Raw genomic sequence first — 20,890 nt, 5'->3', positions numbered from 1 at the left:
GCTGAGGTAGTTAGAGTTGGAATATATCCTCCATACCTGTGTCCTCTTACCTGGCAATTTTATGTGTCCCAGAGAGTACAGCCACAAGATGGTGGAGACTCTGTTAGCCTGACCCCTGTAGAACACATTTTCCACCCCCACTCCACCCTGCTTCTGGTCAACATCCAGCATTGTGAAGATAACAGAAGTGAGGAATAAACTTGGGGGTTGCCTGAGGTATCAGCAAACAGTTAATTATCTCAATACATTTATTTGGAAAATATATAATAAGCAAGATCTCTGTCCTCAATGAGCTTAAATTCTAGCTAGGGACACAATGGTCACACAATATAGAAACTCCTAACATGGGACAGCAGTTTTATTGTAAAGGGCCTGCAATAATATACCAAATATAGTCTGAACAAATGATATCCTTGTACATATATATGCTACCCTTCTGTAAATGTAGGAGTTTTTGTGATTAATAAAATACAAAAGCATTTTGTATTTTAGTAAAAGTTACCAAATTCATTGTCCCTTTATCATTTTGTATTTTACTTTTGCCTGTGTGATTCTTTTATTACATGTCTCTCCTCACCAGACTGTAGGCTCCAGGAATCTGTATTTATACTCCATCAAGTCCCTGGGTACTCAAAGAATGTTTGTTAAATGTTGATTAAGTATATTTTCTCAACCAACAGGTTGAGGAATTACAAATATCATGTGCTGCCCCTTGAAATTTTATAATGTTAAAAAGGTGCCCTCCTTTGGGTTGAGGTTGAGACTCTGAGGTTGGGTCAATAAATGAAAGATAAATAAGATACAGAAAAAAGACCTAGATAGAAGGGGCAGGGGACAAAGACATAAAACTAATGGGTCAGAGATAGTTAGCTATATGATGTTATCTCTGCCTTCATCTCTCATTGTCTTGCATTGATCCATACTTTTAATATTTCCAAAAATTCTGACAAATATTGCCTCAGATGAGCATTACAATAACACACCAGGTGAGAAGTGGGGGCAGAATGGCTGCTGTGGTTCTTTTCTCTTAAGACTTTACAAAGCTGCTTATGCTTGGAAGAACAGAGCTGGCAAGGACTGAAGAGATCATCATACCCTACAAGCGTCATTTCACACTGAGGACACAGAATTCCCCAATCACTGAGGTTCCTGTCCAAGGTCATACAGCTAGACGGTGGCAGAGGCAGGATCAGAATCTAGTCTGACTCATACTCCTTCCACCACACATTGCTGTCTCTTGGTCGGGGTTAGGTTCATCACCACTCAAATGTTTGATTTGGGAGGAAAATGTGATACAAGTTATGAATTAAGGAAGTATGGATTCTAATTTATAGTTTATGTCATTGGCCTTCTATTTGCACTCAGTCTTTTAACATATATGCTCCACAAAGCTAGCAACAGCTGAAGAGTCCGCCAAAAATACAACTTTGATTGTATTAAAGTCAACATTTATCTAATTCTATAGAAGATCATAATATTTAAATGAGTATGTATTTATTCTGTTAATTCATTGTAAATATGCTACTTGCCTTAATAAGAGTGAGTAAATCTGTTCTTTCTTCATCGTTTGGGCATTCTTTCTATACAATAACTCCTTTCTGAAGCCAATATCATTGCTAATTCTGCATTAAAAAAGATAAAGACATAAAGCACAATGTTACAATAAATATCTGGCTAGCCACAGAGACACTATTTTAAAGGAAAATTGTCTCAAGACACTTTAATGCTTTCTATTGCTATGGTTGCAGAATTACTTGAGGGCACATTGCTAAGGGGACCTCTATTACATCTATTAGTGAGATTTATAAGAACACTAACAGGTAAATCCAAACCTACCTCCATCAATAGTGATGCAGATTAATGTAATTCCTACTTTTCAACTCAGGGTTATAAATATTTAGGCAAGTTGTCTGTTATAATAAACACAGATCGTGCATGTTCTAAATATGTGTGCAAATATATGTTGCCATCATAACAAAAAGCAAACTATCACCTACAGAATAAATATTCTGATCTCAATGAAACCTATAACTTCTAGTGACATATGTGCTCTTATTGGTGAAGAAGTATACACTACCAACTAGATTTAAGGACAGGCAGTACAAATACTTTCCAAGAACCTTCAATGCCATTGACCCATAGTCTTTGTTATGACCTGAGTAGTACTTGTAAGACCATCTGCTGGGTTCAGAGGAGCATCCGTCATTTAGTGAATGTTCCAAGTCAGAATAATTAGGAGAATATATTATATTTTCCAGGTTTATTAAAGAACCAAATTATTAATCATATGCTTTTAAGAATTTTAAAATTATGGAATAGCTTCTTTTTCCTTTCTCTATGGATTATTTTAAATATAGTTTAAAAATCCTATTTTATGTTATTATTAAGATGTGATTCATGCTTGGGGTGCCTGGATGACTCAGTTGGTTAAGTGTCTGACTCTTGATCTTGGCTCAGGTCATGATCTGGTGGTTTGCGGGTTCGAGCCCGGTGTTGGGCTCTGCACTGACAGTGTGGAGCCTGCCTGTGATTCTCTCTTTCTGACTCTCCTGCACACTCTCATTCACTCTTTCTCTCAAAATAAATAAACTTAAAAAGAGAGAGAGGGAGAGAGAGAGAGAGACAGAGAGAGAGAGAGATGTGATTCATGCTTGTTGAATGCTTTGGTCTGTGTTTTACCCCCAATAGCCCAATCTCACATGGCATTTTGATTTCAAAGATAGCCAGTGGTCTTGATGTTGTATGAACACACTCAAGAAAAGCCATGTTGGACTTGCAAATAAACACTCTTAAATAATCACTTGATCTGTGATCATTTTATGTGTGTTTGTATTTTTTTTGTATGCACCATTACTTTCTTTTTATTTTATATATTTTAAATATCTTGTCTTTATCATCTCTCTCATGTTGCTTCTTAAAATGTCTTAGTTTATCTAGTTCTCCATCAAGGGTATCTTGCTTTAAAATCTAGCTAATATTATGTGTACATAATATTATGTGTACTTCTACTCCAGAGGGTTTCCAACCCAGGAAAGGCATCTTTCTCTACTCATGACAATATTCCTTGCAATTCTAATCCACAAATATCTGCAAACCAGATATTTATGAATTTAGCCAGACTACCTAAATGTTAGAAAGAGAAATAAGGAAATGAAGGATAGCCAACTAGTTAAATCTTTTCTTACCCTTAGATTTTCCACACCTAATAATCACCACTGTCAGTTTAAATAAATTTGACTACAAAATGGATAATAAAGAAGTTCTTTCTCCAGAGTTCTTTCAAAGTACGTCTTTTTAGTTTTAAAAATATATACATCGTGCAAAAACAGCAGCAGCAGTTCCAAACCAGAAAAAATTTTAGAAGAGGAATAATGAGATATAGTGAAAGAATCCCAAATCAGTACCAGCTGCTGAACAATTAGGTTCAACTGCTAACAGGTGTGTGGAAGAGCCCATGTACAATGTTACCTTCTGTCAATGTGCCTTCCAAAAGGACTTTTGGTTGTTAAATTCCCAGAGTATTTGGACTGTTTAGAACAAATGCTTTGTGTGCATATGTGTATGTGGTTATCCATCTAAGACAAAGCTTATTTTCTTTATAGACCTCTTTTTATATTGAATAGAAATCAAATATCTATATCATATAGGTCATGGAGTCATGGGGTAGGGAGCAGAGGGAGGGGTGGTATTCACAACCTGTGGTCCTTGGTTCTGCAGGTTTGCATGGAAGCCTTTTGGTATGAGAAATCCTTCAAAATACACGTAAAAAAATCTTTTGTGTTAATTCGTGGATGAGGTTTCAAAGCTTTCATCAATTTTCAAAAATGTGACTCCCCTTGTCCAGTTTAAACTGGTGGAATTAAAAATATAAGAACTTTTAATTAGCCCTGTCTTAGAATCTTGGCATATTACTTGACCTTTCTGAACACATATCTTCATTTATAAAATGGGGATAGTGTCACTGACCTTTTTGCTTTCTGGTTACTTAAGGCAGTGTTTTTCCAACTTGTGTATGCATATTAACCACTTGGGAGCTTGTTAAAATGAATATTGTTTCAGTAGGTCTGGGGTGGCACATGAAATTCTGCATGGCCAAGAAACATCTAGATGATGTTGACGCTGTTGGTCTGCATACCACACTTTAAGCGATAAAGATTCCAAACACCACTTCTCAAATTTGACTGCACACTGGAATCACCTGGGAAGTTAAAAAAACCAATAAACAATGATATGTGGTCTTTACCTCCAAAGTTTCTGATTTAATTGCCATGGGGTGCGCCTGCGCCTCAGGACTTTTTTTAAAGCTTCCCAGATGCTTTGAATGTGCATTGAAGTTTGAGAATCACTGACTTAAATCAGTGATTTACAGCGCCTGACTCATGTTACACGCTCCACAATCATTAGTTTCCTTAAGAGGGTCCTCAATTATTGGGGTAGGGTAATGAAAAATAAAACACTGACATATTCTTTTCAGTGGCATAAGAATTGAAAAGATTGCTAGTGACTGGGGAAGTTGAATCCAATTCTGCAGGAAATGTGCTCTGAGACCAGGGGTGTGGTTTCTTATCGTTTCTGTGTTTCTTACATTTAAACAATTGGGAGGAAAGGGATAATTATACTTTAACCTCACATATTTGTTGGGAAAATTAATGTTTATAAAATACTTTGAGACTCGTGGATGAAAGGGTATTCAAGACATTTAAAATATACAAAGGGAAAGAATGGATACTCTCTACAAATTTTCAGTAATTCGTCAAAACAAGGGTACAGAATATTGGAGCAATAAAGGACAGTGGTGAAGGGGATGTTGACCTTGGCCATGTTTTCTTTAGATATTTGGAGAAGCGACACACAAAAAGTTTATATTGGTTCATTTTACTGACCCTGATAATTTTTAAAGACTTTGTTTTCTAGTAGAAGCCTAAATTTCAACTCAAAATCTAGGTTTCTAAAGTCTTCTTATCCAGGCACAGGCTGTGGGGAGCCACCTTTGACTAAGCGGTTGTTATTACCATTCCTTGCCAGAAAGAACTCCCAGCCTTTCATAAGAGACCCTTTGGGAGTACTTTAAGCAAATGCTTTGAAATTTGTAAGTGTTGATCTCATTTATGAGTGTCCAAATTCCTTGAGAGTTAAGTTCTTTGTCATTACTATAAAACATCAAATATTTGGAAAGGCCATTTATTGAGGCGGGGTCCAACATGGTGTGTGTAAAAGGGAGTGAGCTCTTCTGTGCACTGGACTCAAGTTGATGGAATGTAAAGATAGGGATGCCAGGCCAGACATCTTCTATTCTCCCTCCAGATCAAGACTCCACTCTGCTTTACCTGGCTCTTAGACCTGGAGGCTGACCTATGTGGGTTTGTGAGTGGTTCCCTTGCCTTTTGGCCTCAGGTTGGATTTGGTCAATGGGGTGTCCTGACAGAAGAGACACAGAGCAAGGAGAGAAAATTGGGAGCTATTATTCCTCTGACTCCATTCCTGATTATCCCCTTGGGCTGACTGAATTTCTTGACTAAAACTCATAGCTTCTGTCAGGGTGGCCTGGCCCTCTCTATAGAGCACTCTCCTTCTTGGTTCTAGTATCTTTCCCTTTACCTGCTCCTTGAGATCTATGAAGATCTAATAATAACTGTAAATTAATGGACCCAGAGTACTGCACTATTCCTTACAGCTTCCCTTCATTCTGCCTATGACTTTGTAAACAGCCTTCTATTAAACCCTCTTTAGATTACTCTTATTTGCCACAAACAGAAATGCTGTGAGAGCAGGGACCTCTTCTCTCTCATTTGCTGTTGTATATTTATTGGTATTTCCTGAAGGAACAAATAAATATGTTTGTGCCTCTTCTTCATTGGCTGCATTTGTACACTTGACTTAAGGGTATTGATTAGTTAGTTATCAAGGGAGCAGCTCTGTGAGCAATGGTAGTCTCCCTGAAGTTAAATTTATATAAGAATTAAGACCATATATAGAACTTCTCCATGTTCCTTTTATTTATACTTGTTTTTAAATTCTAAAAATTAAATGGAGTGGGGCGCCTGTGCGGCTCAGTTGGTAAAGTGTAGGACTCTTGATTTTGGCTCAGGTCATGATCTCATGGTTTGTGAGACTGAGCTCTGTGTTGGGCTCTGCACTGATGGTGTGGAGCCTGCTTGTGATTCTCTCTCTCCTCTCTCTGCCCCTCTCCTCCTCTCTCTCTCTCTTAATCCTTAAAACAATTAAGGTATATGGAGTTTTGAAATTCTCATGATTATAGGAATTGTGCTATAACAAATACTTGTTTTTAACATTCCTCTCACACACTTACTTCAGTAGGTTACCCTCAGACACAAGCAGAACCTTCAACAAAATCTGCTACACAGCATCATTCAAGTAAGCAGTGGGACCACATCTCTTAAACCCCATTTTTCTTAGTTGCCTCTTCAGCTTCTCCACTTCTTACTTTTTTTCTCCTTTAGCAATAAAAGTTTTATTTGCATTCTGAGATGATGATTGGCATGCTTCACTTACCCATCTTGAGATAAAGACAAGTCACACTTTCTTTGGTGCTCAAATTGAACCTCCATTTGTTTGAGTTAACCAGAAATTCTAATGTTTTCTAGTAACTCTCTTCTTAAATTTTTCTAAGGAGCAGGTTAAGCAAGTTTGTAAGTCAGGGCTCCTTCAAAGGAGCTTTGAGGCACTCATAGGGTCAAGTATCTGTGGCTGCTGGATTTTGGAGAGCCCCCTCCCTGCTGTTGCTTGCCTCCTCTTAGCACCTCCTTGCTGTTGTCGCCACAAAAAGTTTGGTTGTCCATTGCTGGAACCTGGTCTTAGGTAATTCTGTTCTAACATTTGAAGATAGCCCAGTATTATGAACTGGATTATGTGTGCCTGAATTCATCTGTTGAAGGCCTAACCCTCAGCTCCTCAGAATGTGATTATATTTGCAGAAAAGGCCTTTAAGTGGTATTTAAGGTAAAATGAGGTATGGGTGGGCCCTAAACCAATAACTGGTGTTCTTATATAAGAAGAGGAGATTGGGACACAGATGTATACAAAGACTGTGTGAAGACAAAGAGAGAAGATGGCCATCTATAAGGCAAGGAGAGAGGCCCGAAAAGAAACCAACCCTGCTAATACCTTTATCTTGGACTTCTACCCACCAGAACTGTGAGGAAATAAATTTCTGTTGTTTAAGCCACTCAGTGTTTGGCACTTGGTTATGGAAGCCCTAGAAAACTAATACATCCAGTATTTTTAAGCCCCCATGATCATGGCCAATTCACTAAGACTTAGATGGCCCTTGCAGGAATAAAATGTATACCAAGTTACTCCTTAGGCAGAGAACTCTAGAACCCAACTACTATGGACCAGCCACTTTAGTTCACGTAGGTGAATTTTATAAGGCACTCATAAGAGCTTTTCCCATTAGACATCTGTTGTGCCTACTCCTGACATGGCCTTTGTTCTTGGGTGAGAACACAGATTCACCAATGTTCAAAATACCAGTGGGACTAGAACTTAGATATGACCCCTTGAAGATGGGGACTTAATTCACCAACTAGTTTTTTTTTTTTTTTTTTTTTCCTGTTGCCATTACTAATATTGTTAAGCTTTTATTTCTTGGACTCTAGATCCCAAAAAGAAATATGTTCTTTCTCCCCCAGCCTTGAGGCCTGCCCTATTTTCTGCTCTAGGGTTTATCATTACCCATGATGACAGTGTGAGTGCATCCATGTTCTTCAGGGAAAACTCTCACTCATCAAAGTATGATTGTTTGATACCAGTGTAGTTCCTAAGGTATATACCTGTCATAGACTTTAAATTCCACATTTAAAGGTCCTTAAGGTCCACAGTGAAAAAGCATAAAATCCTGCATTTTGTCTTACTTTTAATCTGGGAAATCTAATCTAATAATTCCAACTTTTGAAACTGATGCTTTTAATGGGTCCCAGATACATTAATTAAGAAACATTCTTAGTTATTCTATCTTTGCACGCTACTTCTCTACCATGTACTTTCTTCTTACCCTATGGAATTTCTATCAGATGACTGTTTAGATTCTCAATTTATGCACCCTAGAAATTAACTGCTCTTTTTCTTGCATTGTTACATTCTGAGTGAACTCTTCAACAATGTCTTGTAATTTATTATTTTTTTGAAACTTTCTAGTCTAGAGTATAACAAGGCCATTGATTTTCTTGTTTTAATAACTATAATGTTCATTTCTAGGAATTTTTGTTTTATATTCATTTGTTCATTTTCATATCTTTTTTTAATCAAGGAGAATGTTCCTTATCTCTTTAAGGTTTCTAAAATATCTCTATTTTAAAATTGTTTTCAGATTGCTCTCTAATTTGGTATTGAAATTTCCAATTGGTGATGTGGTTGGCTTCATTTTTTGTATTATTTTTTGCTATATGGTTTGCACCTTGGGTGTGCAAGCTAATCGTGAATGGGATTCTCACCCCCACCCCCACCCTCTTCTCTCTGGACATCCCTATCCCTGTCTAGTGATTGTGTGAGTGTGTCCAACCAGCTTTGTAGGAACCTGTTTCCTCTAGTTAAGACCCCAGGTCCATACAATGTAAGGGCTAGTACACATTCTGTGGCTGACTAATGGACAGCTTGACTTGGAGCCTGACTATGAGGCTGCATTTGTGTCACTCTGCCTTCCTAGTCGTTGTATTATTTTGTGAGGGCTGTGATAAAAAAGAACTGCAGATAAGGTGGTTTAAACAACAGAAATTTATTTCCTCACAGTTCTAGAGGTTAGGATTCCAAAATCAAGTTATCAGCAGGGTTGTTTTCTTCTAAAGGCCTCTCCCCTTGGCTTGTAGACAGCCATCCTCACCAAATGTTTTCACAGGGTCTTCCCTAGTGAGTGTGTCTGTGTCCTAATCTCTTCTTCTTATAAAGATAATAGTCATATTGGATTACAGTCTATCCCAATGATCTCATTTAAACTTAATTATCTTTTCAAAGACCCCATCTCCAATCATAGTATGAGGTACTGGGTGTTAAGCCTTCATCATATGAGTTTTGGGAGAACACACTCAGCCCAGAACAGGCAAGATTCTTTACATAAGCTGTAAGCTCAGAAAATATTAGGTTTCAGCTCTTTTCAGCTTCCTTTCATGGGCGTGGAAACCTATATTGGCTCTGTTTTCAAGCAAAGAGACAGACTTCAACTCCCACATCCAAATGGATTTAGTTTCATTATTCTGTGGGTACCAAAGTCCTGGTTGTCCCTGGCCTGTTTCTACATACAGAATCTACCGTGACTGCCACTTTTGCCCCACTGCTTTCTTTGTGCTTAGCTCATTTTGCTTTGTTTTGAGCTTAGCTATAATTTTTTATCTTTCTCTTACTATATCGTATCTATCATTTTTGTAGTTTTGGATTGTGGCAAAGAGTTGTCAAAGCATGACTTAATAGTATTATTATAATGGGGCACCTGGGTGGCTCAGTTGGTTAAGCATTTGACTCTTGATCTCGGCTGAGGTCATGATCTCATGGTTTGTGAGTTTGAACCCCACATCGGGCTCCATGCTGACAGTGTGGAGCCTGCTTGAGATTCTCTCTCTCTCTCTCTCTCTGCCGCTCCTGTGAGCACGCACTCACTCTCTCTCTCTCTCTCTCAAAATAATTATATAAAAACTTAAAAAAATAGTACTATTATAATGGTTCTCAAAATTATTTTTTAAAGAGAAAAAATCTTTTGGAATCCAAACATTCACAGGAAATACAAATGTGACTATTTGATCAAGTCTGTAGTTAGATGTATATTGAGATATTTTACCAAACCAACATGATTACTAATAAACATTAGAAGATTAACTTTAATCCAATAATTTTCTTCCAGATATATATCCAATTTGTCTACATAAACAATAGTGCAATTTAAAATTTTCAAGCATAGCCCAATTTTAAAACATTGCATCATGTAGTCAGTTATTTTACAATTTGAACAACTGGGGCACAAGTCATTTTGGAAAGTTTGAATTATTTATGCTAATGGGGGAACATTGACAAGGGTAATGCAAGAATGGTAAATAGCAAATAATTTATATTTTGTTCTGCTCTGTATTTCTGTACTCTATTTAATACAGGTGTTTGATGTGTTGGGAGTTTATACCATTTCCATTCAAATGATGAAAACACGCTCTGAATATCTGATTTGAAAAATTCCCCAGCTTCCTATCCTGTTTTATCATTTGCCAAAGTCTTTCTTGTTACTGATTCCATGCTCAAGAGAGATGCTGGATTGGTTCTGACTGATTCACAACATCTGGAGCTCACCTTATCTCTTTCTAAGCTCATCCATGGTCTGACTCACATCATCCTTAAGGAGCATATTGGAAGGTAATGATGTGTTTTGGCTTCCATGGTTTTATGCAATGTCTGACTCTAGGAGGAAAAGAGAGAAATGTTCTAAAATCCTGCAGAGGCTATATGTAAACTACTAAGTCAGTAGAACATAAAGCTTATTGTATCCTCTGTGAATAATCCACAAAGGGGCTAATTCATGTATAGATATGACTGCTAAATTGCTGAGAGTTTATTGTGATGCTTTTGACAAAGAATTTAAATTATTGTCAACCTGCTTCAGTTCACCTGCACAATGAAAGGAAAAAGACAAATGAATAAAACCATACTCAGAATTACTATGATGACCACAAACATTATATAACATCTTGACATGATTTACCACTTTCTGATCACAAACCACTGACAGGCACCTTCTTGGACATAGAAGAATGACTCTACCTGACTCTCTCAAACAGTGCATAATCTTTGACCTTGATCTACAAAAATTTACCAATATAATGTATACTCTTACAAATACATATTGAGCTCTTATTATTTCTCAGAACTATTCTAGGCACTGAGATACAGTAAGTGATGAATAAAACCAGACTTCTGTCTGGGAGGTGCTCAGAGCTTGATGTTTATGTTTTTGAACTGAAATATGACCAATCATTTGGAACCATTAATAAAAAAGCAACCTATACAATGCTTTTCTATAAAAATGCTTATTAAGTGCTTTCAGATCTGAACTTTTGAATTCTAGCTGAACTACTCTGGTGTATATGTAGATGAGTTATGGTCAATTTTTCTGACAGAATTTTATGATATTTTTCTGTAACACACAGGTCAAGTCAGTGATAGATATAATGATTATGTAAGAGAATCAAAGAAATTACCCAGACAAGTTAGAAGAAAAAGATATAAGGAAAATCAGATCTCCTTACTCAAACTCAAGGGCCCATTACTCAGATTCACAGAAAATTATATAAATTTTCATTTTGCTTTATGCCTATGGACAAAACCTGGGAGAAAAAATTGACAAGACAGAGAACAATGAGTTTTCAATTTTTCTAATGTAAATAACTACTTTTTAATAACCTTATTAGTTTTATTATTCAACACTATGCCAATAATTTACCATAGTAAATTTGTGCCATAAAAACAGTCCACGTGGACATTGGTTTCTGAAGTTAAAAATGTTCAGCCAAATTTAAGAATGGGCTGACCAAAGTTTGCATGGAAATTCTATGTGGTTCTGAAATTGTGTATGTGGATTTAGAATCTGACTTGCAATTAGTACTTTTTAGGATATTATGTATGTAAAAACTTGCTGAAAAATATCATATATAGCTTTGCAGATCATAAAGTTTCTCCAATTATTTGGAATTAAACCTTAACTCAATGTTTCTCAAACTGATTTTTAACTCTTCTGCTTCAGAATCATTTGGCCAGATGCCTAGGTTCCACATCAGACTGGACCCTGGAATCTATATTTGAAATAAACTATCCTGATGATTCTAATGCATACTAAAGTTTAACCTCATCATTTCATAAGGCACTTATTTTTTGAAATTGTCTTCTGGCTTATATATAACTTATATTGTTTTATTCATTAAAAATGTTAACTTCCATTTAGGCAATTGAAAAACATCAAAGAAAATGTTCATTATTGAAGGATTTTTTACATATTAAAGAACAGTTCACTTGTGAAAAAAGGCTGCTTAACCTCATCCATATTTTACCAATGCTGGCTAATTCTTATTTTCATCATTTTTTAAATGTTTATTTACGTTTGAGAGAGAAAGACAGAGAGAGAGAGAGAGAGAGAGTGTGTGTGTGTGTGTGTGTGTGTGTGTGTGAGAGAGAGAGGGGGAGGGGCAAAGAAAGAGGGAGACACAGAATCTGAAGCAGGCTCCAGGCTCTGAGCTGTCAGCACAGAGCCTGACTTGGGGCTTGAACCCAGGAACCCCGTGATCATGACCTGAGCCAAAGTCAGACACTTAACCAACTGAGTCACCCAGGCACCCCAATTCTAATAATTTAATTTGTAAAGTATGACTTTCTAAACTAATATTAGAATTAACCTCTTAAAACATGGGAGTATTTTCCTTTGACTTGTGTAATAAAAGGGAAATGATCTTTAATATGTACATTTGACTAGAGTGATTAACGTTATAACTCATTTGTTTTTCAATTACATTCCTTTGTTACCCAAATAAATCTTGCAGCCTCAGTTGACACAATTTCCAAAGAATCAAATATTTTTTTAAAAAAGTGTCCAGCCAACAAAGACAACTAAAGAATTCCAATGTCTACCTACTTCCTTCATAGTATTTTGAAGAGAATTTCTTAATTAGGTTTCTAAAAAGTCCTTCCTAAATTCTCCAGTTCTCTTGCTACCCTGAAGTTGTTACTGAACATCCCACATTATGAATTTGAAACCAACAAACATAATTATCTTCTCCTCCTTCCTGATTCTTTCTATTATTTACATAGATATAGTCTCTGCAAATATTCTTTTTCTCCTCACTTGTATATCATGATTATTGTAAGTCAGAAGATCTGAGGACCTGACTGATAGATGCTCTCTATTACTTACTTCTAATACTTGCTTCTAATGTGAATAAGAACTGACTGAAAATATGATTATACACCTGGAAGTTTTGATGGTGGCTTGAGATTTAAAAATTACATTTCTATCAATATGCCCTTAATATTACTGTTATCAAGAGAAACTAGCTGTGTGAATTCTCTGAAATAAAAAATGTATTTTTTAAATGTTTTTTAATGTTTATTTATTTTTGAGAGAGAGAGAGACAGACAGACAGACAGACAGACTATGAATGGGGGAGGGGTAGAGAGAGAGGGAGGCACAGAATCTGAAGCAGGCTCCAGGCTCTGAAGCTGACAGCACAGAGCCTGATGCGGGGCTCGAACCCACTAAACATGAGATCATGACCTGAGCCGAAGTTGGACGCCCAACCAACTGAGCCACCCAGGGGCCCCAGAAAAACATTTTAACATTTGTAATTTTGGCATCTAGTAATATAAAATTTTGTGGTGTATAATTTCAAAATCTACTATGATATATGATGTGTAATTAAATATGAAATGCTACACAGTACGTATTCATTGTTGATTCCAGGCCACGGCAAAAATCTTTTCATGTTAATGTTGGTACTTTCACAGTTAAATGTGATCGAAGTACCATGAAACCATATATGGACTTCGGATTTTTGCCACAGGGAAATTTTTATTACATGCTTTGCCTTCAATTTACTTTAATAACATTTAATAATAATATATTGCATTATGTAGCACCTTTTAGCCAAGGATCCCAAAGCACAATATAAACATTAATTCTTAAAACTTTCTAGAAGATTAGTAAGTATTTTTAAACTCATTAAAATTTTAATAAAAATATAAACACACGCTATAGCTGAAGCTAACATATTAAATGACTTAGTTTGCTAGAGAATAGAAGCTTTACAGTTTTAGCTCCTGGATTTTGAAATTCATTGTTTATTAAAAATAAAACAAAAGGGTTTTTTTTTTCTTAGTGCAATGTAATACATATTCATTGCAGAAAAATTTAGAAAGTACTTAAAAAATATGAAAAAGAATTTAAAATTACCCACTCTACAACATAGAGGTAAGCACTCTTAATATTTGGTATACTGTCTACAAAACCTCTTTACATGCACATGTACAAATATACTTTTAACATCATATTATCATTAAACATATGTGTGCATTTTCCCGCCTAATATTTGTAGCATTTTCTAACATTTTGAAGTATTTTTGAATTTATGATTTTTCAATGACTACATAATAAACATTAGGTGAATACATAATGATTTATTTAACCATTCACATACCTTTGGATGTTTAGGCTATTCCAGGTTTCTAAGATTATCAGTAATCTGGTAAGGGCCATCCCTATGCAAAACATCTTTATCTTCCCCTCTGTTTATTTCTTTAGAGTATATTTTACAAGTGGAATTATTGTGTCAAATGGCATTAAAATAACCTTAGCTATTTGTATGTGTTAAGAATTCAGTTTCCAGAAAGATTTTACTCTTTTACTTAACTATTTGTTAAATCTTTTACTTACAAAGTTAAAACTGGGTTTAAAACTCATGATAATGGGTGCCTAGGTGGCTCAGTAGGTTCAGCATCTGACTTTTGATTTTGGCTCTGGTATAGTGAGATGGAGAGCCCAGTGTTGGGCTCTGACCTACATATGGAGCCTGCTTGGGAATCTCTCTCTCTCTACGTCCCCCAGTTTGCATTCTCGCTCTCTCAAAAATAAATAAATAAATATTAAAAAATTAAAAAAAAAAAGATCTCCTGATAAAATAATCCAGAAAAAATCCTGAAGCTAAAGAAAAATAAGATAAAAGCACAATGATTAAGAGAGTTGGCTTTGGAGTCAGTCATTCTGAGGTTTGAATTTAACCTGTGTGGCTTCCGGCAAAATAATTAATTTTTAAGTCTCAATTCTACATCTGTAAATTGGGGATTATAATGCCTATTTTATGGAGTTGCTATAAACTTTAAATAAAATGAGATATACAAAGCAATTAGAAAAATTCTGGAAATTTCTCACTAGTTAAATGTCTCTTCTACTCCCATGGATGTTAAAATTTACTTATATGCTGACAAATCATAATGATACAACCCCAGGTCACTGTTTTCTGAGTTTCTGAGTTGCATATCCAGTTCCCTACTTGACATCTTCATTTGAATGTCTCATAGGCACCCCAGTCATAAAACTGCTAAAACTCTAATATTTGATATATTTTTTACAAGTCTTACTTAATGCATATAGGCAAATGTATTTTGTTTTACAATATCAGGTCATTATGAACTGTATTTTCAGGGTTCTCCAGAGAAACAGAGAAATCTATGTCTATAGAGTGAGAAAGAGAGAGATTTTTAAAAATTGGTTCATGTGATTGTAGGGCTGCCTAGCCCAATATGTGCAGGGCAGTTTGGCAGCCTGGAGACACAGGGAAGAACCAAAGTTATGGGTTGAGTCTGCTGGCAGAATTTCCTTTTCCTCAGAGCTCGCAGTCTCTTTCTCTTAAAGCCTTCAGTTAGATTAGATGAGAGACTCAATTACATTATAGAGGATAATCTGCTTTGTTTAAAGTCTTCTAATTTAAATGTAGGGAGATGGTGGAGCATGAGGACCCTAAGCTCATCTCCTTCCATGGATACAACTAACATCCACATCAGTGTAAATAACCCAGAAAACAACCTGAATAGTGGCAGAGCAGACTCTCCACAACCAAATGTAGAGAAGAAGCCACATCAAAGAGGGTAGGAAAGGTGGAGTTCTGACCCACCAGACTGTCTGCTGAAGGGAGGGATACCAGGGTCCTGGAGAGGGGAAAGAGACAGACTCTCATACCCTGGAACAGGAAACCCAGCATTTGGTTCTGAAACCAAAAGGGCATAATTTTGCAAGTTCTTACAATCTGTGGGGCTTAACACCTGGAACTTTAAAAATCAGCAGGCTCAGCTCTGAGAAAGCCAGGTGGGTGAAAGGAAACCAAGTCCCTGCCCTTAAAGAGACGGCACAACAAGCAATCCAGAAGAGATACAGCATAGAAGCAACAGGTTGAAAAATGTCCAATGTATATGGGAGGGAGATTTGTTTACTAATCTCAGTGCATGTGCTGGAGATCTTTGGGAGACTTCTCTAAGAACAAAAGAGCTGTCTGGAGCCATTTCCCTCCCCTGCCTCCCAGCCTAGAAGCATAGACACCTGTGGGAACAGTGCAGTGCCAACACTCTCTATCTGGCTTGCTAACAGGGAGCCCTGTGTTCACTGCCCATGTGTTCTCCTGTGGACACACCCCCCTCCAATATGCCCTTGGCCAGAGTCCGTCTTGCATGGTGGCACAAGCCTGGCAATGTGTAAGCAGCCTGACAGGAGCCAGCACCACTTCAAAGTGATTTCTGCCCTAGGGAAAGGGGAAGATAACCACACACACCAATCTGATTGCAGTCCCAGCAGTGGGCTGGGGGCAGACATTTGGTTTGACTGCAGGCCCTATCAACCAACAAAAGCTTCTTAGGGGACAACACAAGGGAAGCACCCTCCAGTTTGGTGTTATCTCATCCCTGGCAAATGCCTGGTCTGGCTAAACTCAAGCTCAAGGTGGCCTAAGACTGGCCCACTAACAACACAGGGACCAAACTCTGCCCAAAATAGGCAAAAAGAACCATTGCAGTCAATGGGACTGAAAGCAAAAGCATCTCAGTCACAACAGCAGAGCATACATAACACACAAAGGAGACATATCTGAAGCACCAGCTCCTGGTGAATAGGGGATATTGCACTGTAGGGCACTACCGGACCTCTTCTTCAAAAGGCCATTACTTTTAAGAGCAGGAGATGTAGCTGACTTTCCTAACATAAAGAAACAAACACAGAGAGTTAGACAAAATGAGGAGACAGAAGAATATGTCCCAAATGAAAGAACAGGACAAAATCACAGCAAGGGAACTAAATGAAATGGAGATAAGTAATGTGTCTGATAGAAAATTTAAAGTAATGGTCATAAAGATACTCATTGAACTTGAGAAAAGAGTGGAGGACCTCAGTGAGACCTTTAACAAAGAGAGAACAAACATAAAAAAGAACCAATCAGACATGAAAAACTCAATGAATGAAATGAAAAATGAACTAAATGGAATAACTAGTAGACTAGAGGAAACAGAAGAATGGGTTAGTGACCTGGAGGAGAGAGTAATGGAGAACAGTCAAGCTGAACATGAGAAAGAAAAAAAAAAAAAAAAGAAAGAAAAATGGAAATTGACTTAGGGACTCAGTAACACCATCAAGCATAATAATATTTGCATTATGGGGATGCCAGAAGGGGAAGACAAATGAGAAAATTTATTTGAAGAAACAATAGCTGAAAACATCCTGAATCTGGGGAAGGAAACAGATATCTAGATCCAGGATGCACAAAGAGCCCAAAACAAAATCAACTCAAGGAGTTACACACCAAGACACAGTAACTAAAATGGCAAAAAGTAGTGATAAAGAGAGAATTTTAAAAGCGGCAAAATAAAAACAGTTACATAAAAAAGAAACCCTGTAAGGATGACAGCTGATTTTTCAGCAGAAATTTTCAGGCCAGAAAGGAGTGGCATGATATATTTAAAGTGCTGAAAGAAAAACAAAACAACTTGTAGCCAAGATTACTCTATCCAGTAAGGCAATCATTCACAAAGAGATAAAGGGTTTCCAGACAAACAAAAGTTAAAGGCATTCATGACCACTAAACCAGCCCTACAAGACATGTTAAAGGGGACTCTTTGAATGGAAAGGAAAGATCATAAGCAGGAGTAAGAAAAGTAGGAAGCACAAAAGCAGTAAAATTAAGTATATCTATCAAATTCAGTCAAGGGATTCACAAAATAAAAGGATGTAAAGTATGACATCATATACCTAAAAGGTGGACAGGGAAAGGAATAAAGAATGGGTTCAACTTTAAGTGACCATCAACTTAATATGGACTGCTATATGCATTAGATGTTGTACACAAACCTATTACAACCTACCACAAATAAAAAACCAGTAACAGATATGCAAAAAATAAAAAGAATCAAGTATATCACTAAAAAAGCCAGCAAATCATGAGAAAAGGGAGCAAGAGATGAGAGAACAGAGAACTACAAAAACAACCATAAAGCAAGTAACAGAGTGGCAATAAGCACATACCTATCAATAAGTATTTTGAATGGACTAAATGTTCCAATGAAAAGACACAGGATGACAGAATGGCTAAAAAGCAAGTCCCATCTATATGCTGCCTACAAGAGACTTATTTCAGACCAAAAGACACATGCAGATTGAAGTTGAAGGGGTGGAAAAGCATTTATCATGCAAATGGAAGTGAAAAGAAAGCCAGGGTAGCAATGCTTATATTAGAAAAAAATAGACTTTAAAATAAAGACTGTAACAAGAGACAAAAAAAGACACTACATAATCATTAAGGGGACAATCCAACAAGGAGAGATAACAATGAAAGAGGGTTTCAATATTCACAATATTCACAAATCAATCCATGTGACACATCACATCAACAAGAGAAAGGATAAAAACCATTTGGTCATTTTGATAGATGCAGAAAAACATTTGACAAAATACAACACCCATTCATGATAAAAATTCTCAACAAAGTAGGTTTAGAGGAAACATACCTCAATATAATAAAGGCCATATATGAAAACCCACAGCTAACATCACATTCAATGCTGAAAAACAGAGCTTTCTGCTTAATATCAGGAACAAGACAAGGATATGCACTCTCACCAGTTTTATTCAACATAGTACTGGAAGTCCTGGCCACCACACTCAGACAAGAAAATGAAATAACAGGCATCCAAATTGGTAAGGAAAAAGTAAAACTTTCACTATTTGCAGATGACACGATACTATATATATAAAACCCTAAAGACTCCACCAAAAAACTACTAGAACTAATAAATGAATTCTGTAAGGTCATGGGACACAAAATCAATATACATAAATTTGTTACATTTCTATACACTAACAATTAATTAGTAGAGAGAGGAATTAAGAAAACAATCCTATTTATGATTGCATCAGAAATAATAAAATACCTAGGAATAAACTTAAACAAGGAGGTGAAAGACCTCTACTCTGAAAACTATTAAGCACTGATGAGAGAAATTAAAGATCACTCAAACAAATGGAAAGATATCCCATGCTCATGGATTGGAAGAACAAATATTGTTAAAATGTCCATACTACACAAAGCAACCTACAGATTTAATATAATCCCCATCAAAATACCAACAGTATTTTTCACAAAACTAAAGCAAACAATGGTAAAATTTGTATGGAACCACAAAAGGTCTAAAGTAGGCAAAGCAATTCTGAAAATGAAAAACAAAACTGGAGTTATCACAATTCCAGACTTCAAGGTATATTACAAATCTGTAATGATCAAAACAGCATTGTACTGGCATAAAAATATACACATAGATCAAAGGAACAGAATATAAACCTACATTATATGGTCAATTAATCTTTCACAAAGAAGGCAAGAATATGCAATGAGAAAAAGACATTCTTTTTTTTTTAAGCTTTATTTATTTAATTTTGAGAGAGACAGAAAAAGCACAAGTAGGGAAGGGGCAGAGAGAGAGGTAGAGAGAGAATCCCAAGCAGGCTCCACACTTCCAGTGCCAAGCCCAATGTGGGGCTCAAACTCATGAGGTCATGACCTGAGCCGAAACAAAGAGTCAGACGCTTAACTGACTGATCCACCCAGGCACCCCGAGAAAGATGATGTTTTTAATGGTGCTGGGAAAACTGGTCACCTACATGCAAAAGCAAGAAACTAGACCACCTTCTTACACGATACAAAAAAATAAACTTAAAATGGACTAACGACCTCAATGTGAGTCCTAAAACTATAAAATTCCTAGAAGAGAGCACAGGCAGCAATTTCTCTGACATAAGTGGGAGCAACATTTTTCTAGATATGTCTCCTGAGGTAAGGGAAATAAAAACAAAAATGAACTATTGGGACTACATCAAAATAAAAAGCTTCCACTCAACAAAGGAAACAAATTAACGAAACTAAAAGACAACCTACTTAATTGGAGAAGGTATTTTCAAATGACATATCCACTAAAGGGTTAGTATCCAAAATAAATAAAGAACTGATACAATTCAACACCCCAAAACCAAGTAATCCAATTAAAAAATGGGCAGAAGACATGAACAGATATTTCTCCAAAGAAGACATACAGATGCTCAACACCATTCATCACCAGGGAAATGCAAACCAAACTATAATGCACTATCACCTCATAGTTGTCAAAATGGCTAAAATAAAAAAAAAAAATCAAGAAACAAGTACTGTCAAGCATGTAGGGAAAAGGGAATGCTTGTGCACTGTTGGTGGGAATGCAAAATGGTGTAGTCACTGTGGAGAATCGTATGGAAATTCCTCAAATGATTAAAAATAGAACTACCATATGAAGCAGTAATTTCACTACTAGGTATTTACCCAAACAATACAAAAACAGTAATTTGAAAAGATACATGCACCTCTATGTTTACTGAAACATTATTTACAATTGCCAAATTATGGAACCAGCCCAGTATCGATCCATAGATGAATGGATAAAGAAAATATGGTGTATATACATACACACACACACACACACACACGCACGCACACACACACACAAATGGAATACTACCCAGCCATAAAAACGAATGAAATCTTGACAATTGCCAACAACATGGGTGGATCTAGAATACAAATAAGTCAGTCAGAGAAAGACAAATACCATACAGTTGCACTCATATGTGGAATTTAAGGAACAGAACAAATGAGCTAAGGAAGAAAAGGAGAGAGAGACAGACTGAGAAACCAAGAACCAGACTTTTAACTCTAGAGAACAAAGTGATGATTACAAGAGGGGAGGTGAGTGGGGGGATGGATGAAATAGGTGAAGGGAGTTAAGAGTACACTTACTGTGATGAGCACCGTGTAATGTACAGAATTGTTGAATCACTATATATATAACACTA

General features: G+C 36.5%; 2 long non-coding RNA genes across 3 annotated transcripts in view; both read right to left on the bottom strand.

The window, feature by feature from the left end:
• Positions 1-1,477: 1,477 nt before the first annotated feature.
• Positions 1,478-10,596, bottom strand: LOC128311337 (uncharacterized). Its single transcript, XR_008289744.1, has 2 exons — positions 10,288-10,596; positions 1,478-1,622 (listed from the first exon to the last, which is right to left on the bottom strand). It is a non-coding gene; the product is annotated as an uncharacterized LOC128311337 (long non-coding RNA).
• A 5,394-nt stretch (positions 10,597-15,990) lies between these two features.
• LOC113603357 (uncharacterized) overlaps positions 15,991-20,890 on the bottom strand; it is a 159,390-nt gene continuing 154,490 nt past the window's right edge. For both annotated transcript variants that reach the window (XR_003424924.2, XR_008300007.1), the window contains one exon: positions 15,991-16,717. This is a non-coding gene — a long non-coding RNA (uncharacterized LOC113603357). The remainder of the gene's footprint in view (positions 16,718-20,890) is intronic.

Source organism: Acinonyx jubatus, chromosome A1 (genome assembly GCF_027475565.1).
Source record: "Acinonyx jubatus isolate Ajub_Pintada_27869175 chromosome A1, VMU_Ajub_asm_v1.0, whole genome shotgun sequence".
Taxonomy (NCBI): Eukaryota; Metazoa; Chordata; class Mammalia; order Carnivora; family Felidae; genus Acinonyx; species Acinonyx jubatus.
The sequence above is the reverse complement of the archived record's forward strand: the minus strand, read 5'-3'. Positions and strand labels throughout refer to the sequence as shown.